The following is a 6,952-nucleotide window of genomic DNA, read 5'->3' as shown; positions in this document are numbered from 1 at the left end:
CTGCTGCCAATCGTCTTCAAAAGCACTCATCTACCAGCACCCCAACTTCTCGGCCCCATGTACGAAGGATCGGGAAACTGTTGCCACCACGCCGGCGTCAGGCACCAACAATCAAGGCCGCCACCACGAAAAGCGCGAAGCTGACGGCCGCAGCCGAGGAGGCCGCCGCCGCCATTTCCTTAGTACCACAGCCTTCCCAACTCCATCTTGTACCCACACTACAAGAGGGAAGCAAGGCTGAGCTGCAGGACTACCAAGAATCGGTCGCATCAACACCGGCAGACAGCGAGGAACAGGCCAGTACCGATTCCTCCTTGCCCACATCATCCTCCTCTTGGGAGCACAACACGCCTCCGTCCTCCTCTCCGTCCCTGTCGCCCTCCCCAAAGGGTCTGGCCCTTTTCAGAACCGGAATCTGCGCTGACGGACCAGGCCGCCAACCAGCAACACAACAGGCGTCGTTTGCAGCTCCCCCCAAGCGAGCGCGCGCTCACTCTGCGCCGCCGGCAACCACTTTCTGCCCTTGCCTGCTGGCTGGGCAAGCCTGCCGCGCCGGGCGTCAAGAAGACCTGTTCGGAGAGGGGTGTGCACGTAGTGCTGTCTCTCCCCTTTTTCCAGGCGAAGGAACGCGCATGACCTCTACTGGAAGGGCAACCGAGGCAACATTGGAGTCTCTTGCGCAAGCGGGAGCCTCCCAGACCGCCACAGGAAATCCCACCCTCCTCGAGCCTTCCCCACCTTCTTCCGGTCACGCAACCCGTCCGACCCGTCCTCCAGAGAGAGCGGCCTCTCCGGTGTCTGATGGGGTGGTTTGTTTACCTCCCACCTCCTCGCCACAACAACAGCACTCTCCTCCACTCTCGCGCTCAAAGGAGAGCACGGGCGCGTCGTCTGCTACGGCCGCAGCTCCTCCGAACTCTGCCGCTAGCACCGCGCCACACCCTCCTTCTGCTTTCGGCCCCATGCGCCCACTGACGGTGGACGCCTCTACCGAAGCAGATTATGAAGAGGCCCGACGCAAGCATCAGCAGAAAAACGGATTTCCGTGCCAGGCATCAACAGCTACAAATGCCCCTTCCAGTAGGCAGCCAGCCAGCGCAGCTCCCCCAAGCAAGGGAAAGGGGCCCCGCCAGAAACCAGGTCGCCGCCAGCACCAACTCGATATTATCGAACACCTGGTCGCGAATGAGCCCCGCCGCACCTCTGCCACCATCCTCTACCGCCCCAAGGGCAGGAAGAACAACTTCCTCTCCCTCAGCCGCGACGCAATTGCAGCACAGCTCTCGAAGGTGCCCGGCACGAAGCGTGTGCGCATTAACTTCAGCGGCAACGTTGTTGCGGTTGACACCACACCCGGAGCTGACACCTCCGCTCTCCTGGCAGTGGAAAGCATCGGGAATGTGGCTGTCAACGCCAAGACCGCCAACAAAGGAACCTGTACCGGCGTACTTCACGGCGTTGACGCGGCTTTTGACGAGGAGGTCCTCAAAAACAACATAGAGAGCTCTGCTTCCATCCTCTCTTGTGCCCGTACCGGACGCAATGTCCTTCTCCGATTTGTGGGTAACGCACCGCCACCTGAGGTGGCGTTATTTAAGCAGACCCGCCCTGTACGTTGTCGTCGTCGCCGCCCTCTCCAGTGCACTGGCTGTGGCGCTTTCGGACACAGTCATGCGACGTGCACCAGCTCCCCACGCTGTTCGCGCTGTGGCGGCGACCACGCCCGCGCCGACTGCGTTGCACCCGGCCCCAAGTGCCTACACTGCGGCGGCCCACATCCCGCCACCGAGCCCCGATGCCCTCGCTGGCAACACGAGAGGAAGGTGCTAGAAATCATGGCCTCTGCGGACCCGCCCCTCTCTCGTCGTGAGGCCGAGAGGAACCTTAAGAGCGAGGGAAAAGCCGTGCCTGCTCGAGCACCGTGCAGTGGTATTTCCTCGGTAGTGCAACCGGGCCGGACGTACAGCGCGGTTGTTTCGCCCCCGGCCGCCGAACCCTCGGCCCCCGACTGCGAGGTGCAAAAGGACATGGTGATTAGTGCCCTGGCCGCTGCCGTGCAGGCCCTCATCGGGACAATACCGCAATCCGGCCCTGTGTTTGAGCTGTGCAACGCGGCCCTGGCCGCCCACGCTGCCCTCAATCAACATGGCTAGCGGCAAGGTGTTTCGGCCGCGGATTCTTCAATGGAACGTTCGTTCCCTCCGCTGCCGTCACGCCGAGCTGTCTACCCAACTCCTCCGACGCGAGTACGACGTCTTGCTGCTGCAGGAAACCTACGCTCGCGTCGGAACACTCAACCTACCTGGTTTTGTCGGCTATCACAGCACCACGCAGTGCGAACTTGAAGAGTGTAGCGCAGTCCGGTGCAGCACTCCCTCGCATCCTCCCGGCACGTCGCGGGCTTCGGTTTATGTGCGCGCCGACCTCCCTCACGCTGCAGTGGACATCGAGGACATTCTCTGTGACACCCTCGAGGCCGTCGCCCTGACTGTGCGCATCGGGAGCACGGACACCAGTGTCGCTAGCGTGTACGTGCGCACATCGAACTACTCGGCACGCTGGGACACCCAATTCGTGTGCCGCCTCGCAGACCGCCTAAATCGCGACGCGGTCATCGGTGGCGACTTTAACTCTCACCACACCTCGTGGGGCAGTGGCGTGACGAACCACCGTGGGCGCGACCTTCTCGATGCCGTGCAAAAGGCCGGACTGCTCGTTATAAACACGGGTAGCTGTACTCTCGCGCGCCGTGGTGTGTCCGACAGTGCCATCGACCTGACTCTCGTGGGTGGTACGTGTAAATATGAGTGGCAACGTGCACCGGACTCTCAGGGCTCCGACCACTACCCCATCGTGGTCACACCCCCCTCAGCTTACATCAGGTACACTCGGACCTACAGTGTTGTGAAGTGGACTCGCTTCAGAGAACTGTGTGCTAGAGTGCCAGTCTCTGCAGACTTCTTCACCGCGCTGGCCGAGTGTCACGACGCAGCTACCACCCACTGCACCGTGCCTGCGGGCACCCCCGCACCAGACATCAGCCTCCTCAACCTTCGCGCCGCGCGTCGCAGGGCGCAGATTGTGGCGGTGCGCTCGCAGAAGGCGGAACATTGGCGTGCCTATAACCGTATTGACGCGGTGTGCCGCAGACACGCCAGACGCCGTCGCAACCAGAGCTGGGGGAGCCTCTGCTCGTCACTAGATGACCCTCAGAACCACGCCCAAGCCTGGCGCATTTTCGCTGCCGTTCTTCGCACCAGAGAGCCTCGCTGCCCGGTTCTCTGTGTTGCTGTTGCAATGAAGATCGCCACGCAGGAATTGGCTGAGCTGCTGGCAGACAAGTTTGCCCCTCCTGCTTGCCCACAGCCTCCACAGGGACTACCACCTGTGCCTGCACTCAACAGGCCTGAGCTCTTCGCTCCCGAGCGGTACTTTCCCACCGAGGGCATTCTGCTAGAGATCCGCGCATTGTGCACGGAGGAGTTTACTCTCAGCGAGCTGACCGCAGTGCTCAACAACCGCACGAAGCGGTCTGCCCCGGGAGTGGACGGCCTCACCTACCAGGTGCTGCGCAACATTGACCCCTCCACGCGGCCCCGGTTGCTGGAGGCCTACAACGAAGTGTGGCGCACAAGTCAGGTGCCTCCTGGCTGGAAAGAGGCGCTCGTGGTGCCCATCCTGAAGCCACGGAAGCCGGCCACGGAGCTTTCATCCTACCGGCCAGTGTCACTTACCTCGGCCGCAGGGAAAGTCATGGAAGCCATGGCATTGCGACGCCTTCGCTGGATTGCCACCGCAACCAACGCATTCCCTCCTGAACAGAGCGGATTTCGCCCAAGGCGCTGTACGTTCGACTCACTGGCCGACGTGATCGCCACCCTCGAGGAGGCCAAGTACCGCGGCGATTACGGCATCCTCGTGCTGCTCGACGTGAGAAGTGCGTTTGACTGTTTGCCCCACGCATCGATTTTGGACGCACTTCGTGACCTCGGTGTGTGCGGGCGGATGTTTGACTACCTGGAGAGCTTCTTGGGCGACCGCACTCTTCGCGTTCGTGTTGGCTCCACAATCAGCGGTCCCCACTCCGTCACCGCAGGCGTACCCCAGGGCAGCATACTGAGCCCTTTTCTGTTCAATCTGGCTCTTGCCAAGCTGCCCGACTACATCCCGTGCAACACGGCGTGTGAAGTGCATGTGGCGATTTACGCCGATGACATTGCGCTGTTTGCCTGCGGCCCCGGTCGCCACCGGGCAGCCCTTCTCGAGTCCCTCCAGGTGGCCATCGACGCGGTTGACGCATTCCTGAACGGGGTTGGACTGGCGCTCGCCGCCTCCAAGACGGAGGCACTGCTCGTCCACCCGCGAGCGTCGACACGCCGCTCCACGCCTCGGCTCTCACTCCGGGGCCTCCCCATCGAGTGGAGCACGAATGTGCGCTACTTGGGGGTGACCATAGACCACCGGCTCAGCTGGCGACCGGCCGTCAACGATCTGCGGACGAGCAACCGCAAGGTACTCGGCGCCGCACGCAGTCTCCTCGCGCGAGGGCACGGCTGCACCCCTGCCCTTGCCCTGCGAGTCTACAACGCAGTCGCATCGGCACGCGTGATCTACACTGCAGCAGTGGCTTCGTTGAGTGCTTGCCAGCTAGCTGCCTTGGACGCGGACCATCGCAACGCCGTGCGGGAGTACTACGGACTTCCCCAAACCTCCCAGGTGGGCCCCACGCTCGCCGAAGCGGGGGAAACTCCCATCTCCCTGCGGGTGACCCAGCGGACACTAAATCATGTACTGCGGCTGAAAACCACAAGGCAGGGGCAGCTCCTTGTGAACAGGCTATATGCTCTACCTCACTCATCCATGGGGCAGCGGGCGAGTGAGCTCTTGACGGTTGTGCCAGACATGCAGTACCCCAGCTGGCTGGCTATCCCACCCTACCGCCACACCCCTCTGGTGATCACCAAGACCATTGGCGGCATCAAAGCGAAGGCGCGCACCCCGCTGGCAGCGATGCAGCAGGAGTGCTCCGCCCTCCTTCACGAACAGCTGAACGGCCGGCTGCTTGTTTACGTCGACGGGTCAGTGCTTCGCGACGGCTCCGCGGCCGCCGCCTGCGTTGTGCCATCAGTCGGCGCGGTTCTCAAGTGCCGCCTCCCCTCCCTCGCCTCCTCCACTGTGGCGGAACTCGCCGCTATAAATTTGGCAGCCGATTTCCTCAGTGAGCGGGCACCCATGAGCGCTGCAGCCATCATCTGCGACTCCCGGGCGGCCTTGGCCGCGATCTCGCGCGAGGAAGACGGCAGCCTCCTTGCGCAGAGAGTTGCCCGGAAGCTGCACGCCGTGCAGCAAACGGGGTGCGACCTTTCGCTGCACTGGGTGCCTTCGCACATCGGAATACCCGGCAACGAGGCGGCCGACTGTGCCGCGAGGGACGCGCACGACCCCGACACCGGCGTCACCAACTTCGTGTGCTCCGCGGATGCCGGCCGTCTCCTCACCGCCCGCTACGTGCGCGAGCGTCATCCCGACCCTCGCGTAGCAGCTGGAAAGCCGCCGCGGCGGCTCCCTCTCAAGGGACTCCCAAGACGAGACCGCGGTTTCCTTCTCCGTCTCCGCACCGGAGACAACTACACCGCCGAGCGAAAACATCGGCACTCCGGGCGTGGCAGTCCATACTGCATGGACTGCGGCGACCTGGAGACTCTGGACCACCTTTTGCTTCATTGCCCGGCTGGTGACGCGAGCAGACAGGTGATGCTCGCAACGTACGGAGCTCTCGGCCTGCCTCGGACAACAACTGAGCACCTCTTGTTCCCGAACAGTGGCCGCGCGCATATCAAGCGTGCCCTTTCAGCGCTGCTCGACTTTGTAGACGGAAGCGGACTGCGTGAGCGAATTTAGAGAATTCGCGCCCCGTGATTTTGGTAGACGATCTGTGCGTCCCCCCCTTCCTTTGCTCGCTCTCTCCTTTCTCTTTCCTCTCTTCGCTCAAGTCTATTATCCCCCATTCCCCTTCCCATGTGAACCACTGCTGAGGTGTCGCACTTAGCTGCAGACAGTTGCGGGGTTCACTTTTCTTTTCTTTTCCAATTTTAAGAACCACTTCCCCCCCCCCCCCTAAAAAAACCCGAGGAGAGGCCGTGGCGTCACATTTTGTGAAGCCGGAAGTAGGCAAGAGTAGGAGCGCTCCTCCTCGCACTCGTGGGCCTGCTCATCTGGTTGCTAGGAGACGATATTGCGTCGCACTGGCCAGATCGCAGGGGCATCACCAGCTATCGAGCCGTAAAGCGATACACCTGATTGCATCGGCTAAGGAGCTGCGGTGCCCTCGATAAAACGGGAACCGGGCGTCAGCTTCCACAGGCGAGTATATTGAATTTTCTTTCATGTTCGACGTACGGTATGATCGAGAGTATCCTTGCAGAACACAATGCACGATACTGCATGCGTCAGCGTAGTGTTCCTGGAGTTTATTTACGGCTATTGGTGAAAGCGCTATAAACCTCGGCGAAATTAACCACGACGCTGACGACATGGCACAGCTAGAGCCGGAGTTTCTTCTTTCATTCGCATTGTGCGCGTCGTGATATCACTGTGTTTCAATTTATTCATGACTATATGTACATGTGTCAATAATTCAGCGAATTCGCGTACATTTAAAATTGCTTTTGTGCAGGCTTCCTAAAGATCCCCATCGAATGAGGCTATGAATAGAGGCCATTAGACCCAGCGAACGCGACTGGGAACCAACGAAATGGTCTTTTGTGTTCTCAAAACACTTCCCACCTGAGCACTTCAATTGGGTGGCTCCAGTGGCAGTTCGCCTTCGCGAGGATGCCTTCCCTAATGTCGTGAGAAACCGCAACTACGCGTGCGCAGCAGATTTAAATGCGCAACCTTCATTGAAGAGACACGTGAATTGACTACATGCTGATACGTTGGCAAGGGTACA

Source organism: Rhipicephalus microplus, chromosome 10, assembly GCF_043290135.1.
Source record: "Rhipicephalus microplus isolate Deutch F79 chromosome 10, USDA_Rmic, whole genome shotgun sequence".
Classification (NCBI taxonomy): Eukaryota; Metazoa; Arthropoda; class Arachnida; order Ixodida; family Ixodidae; genus Rhipicephalus; species Rhipicephalus microplus.
The sequence above is the reverse complement of the archived record's forward strand: the minus strand, read 5'-3'. Positions refer to the sequence as shown.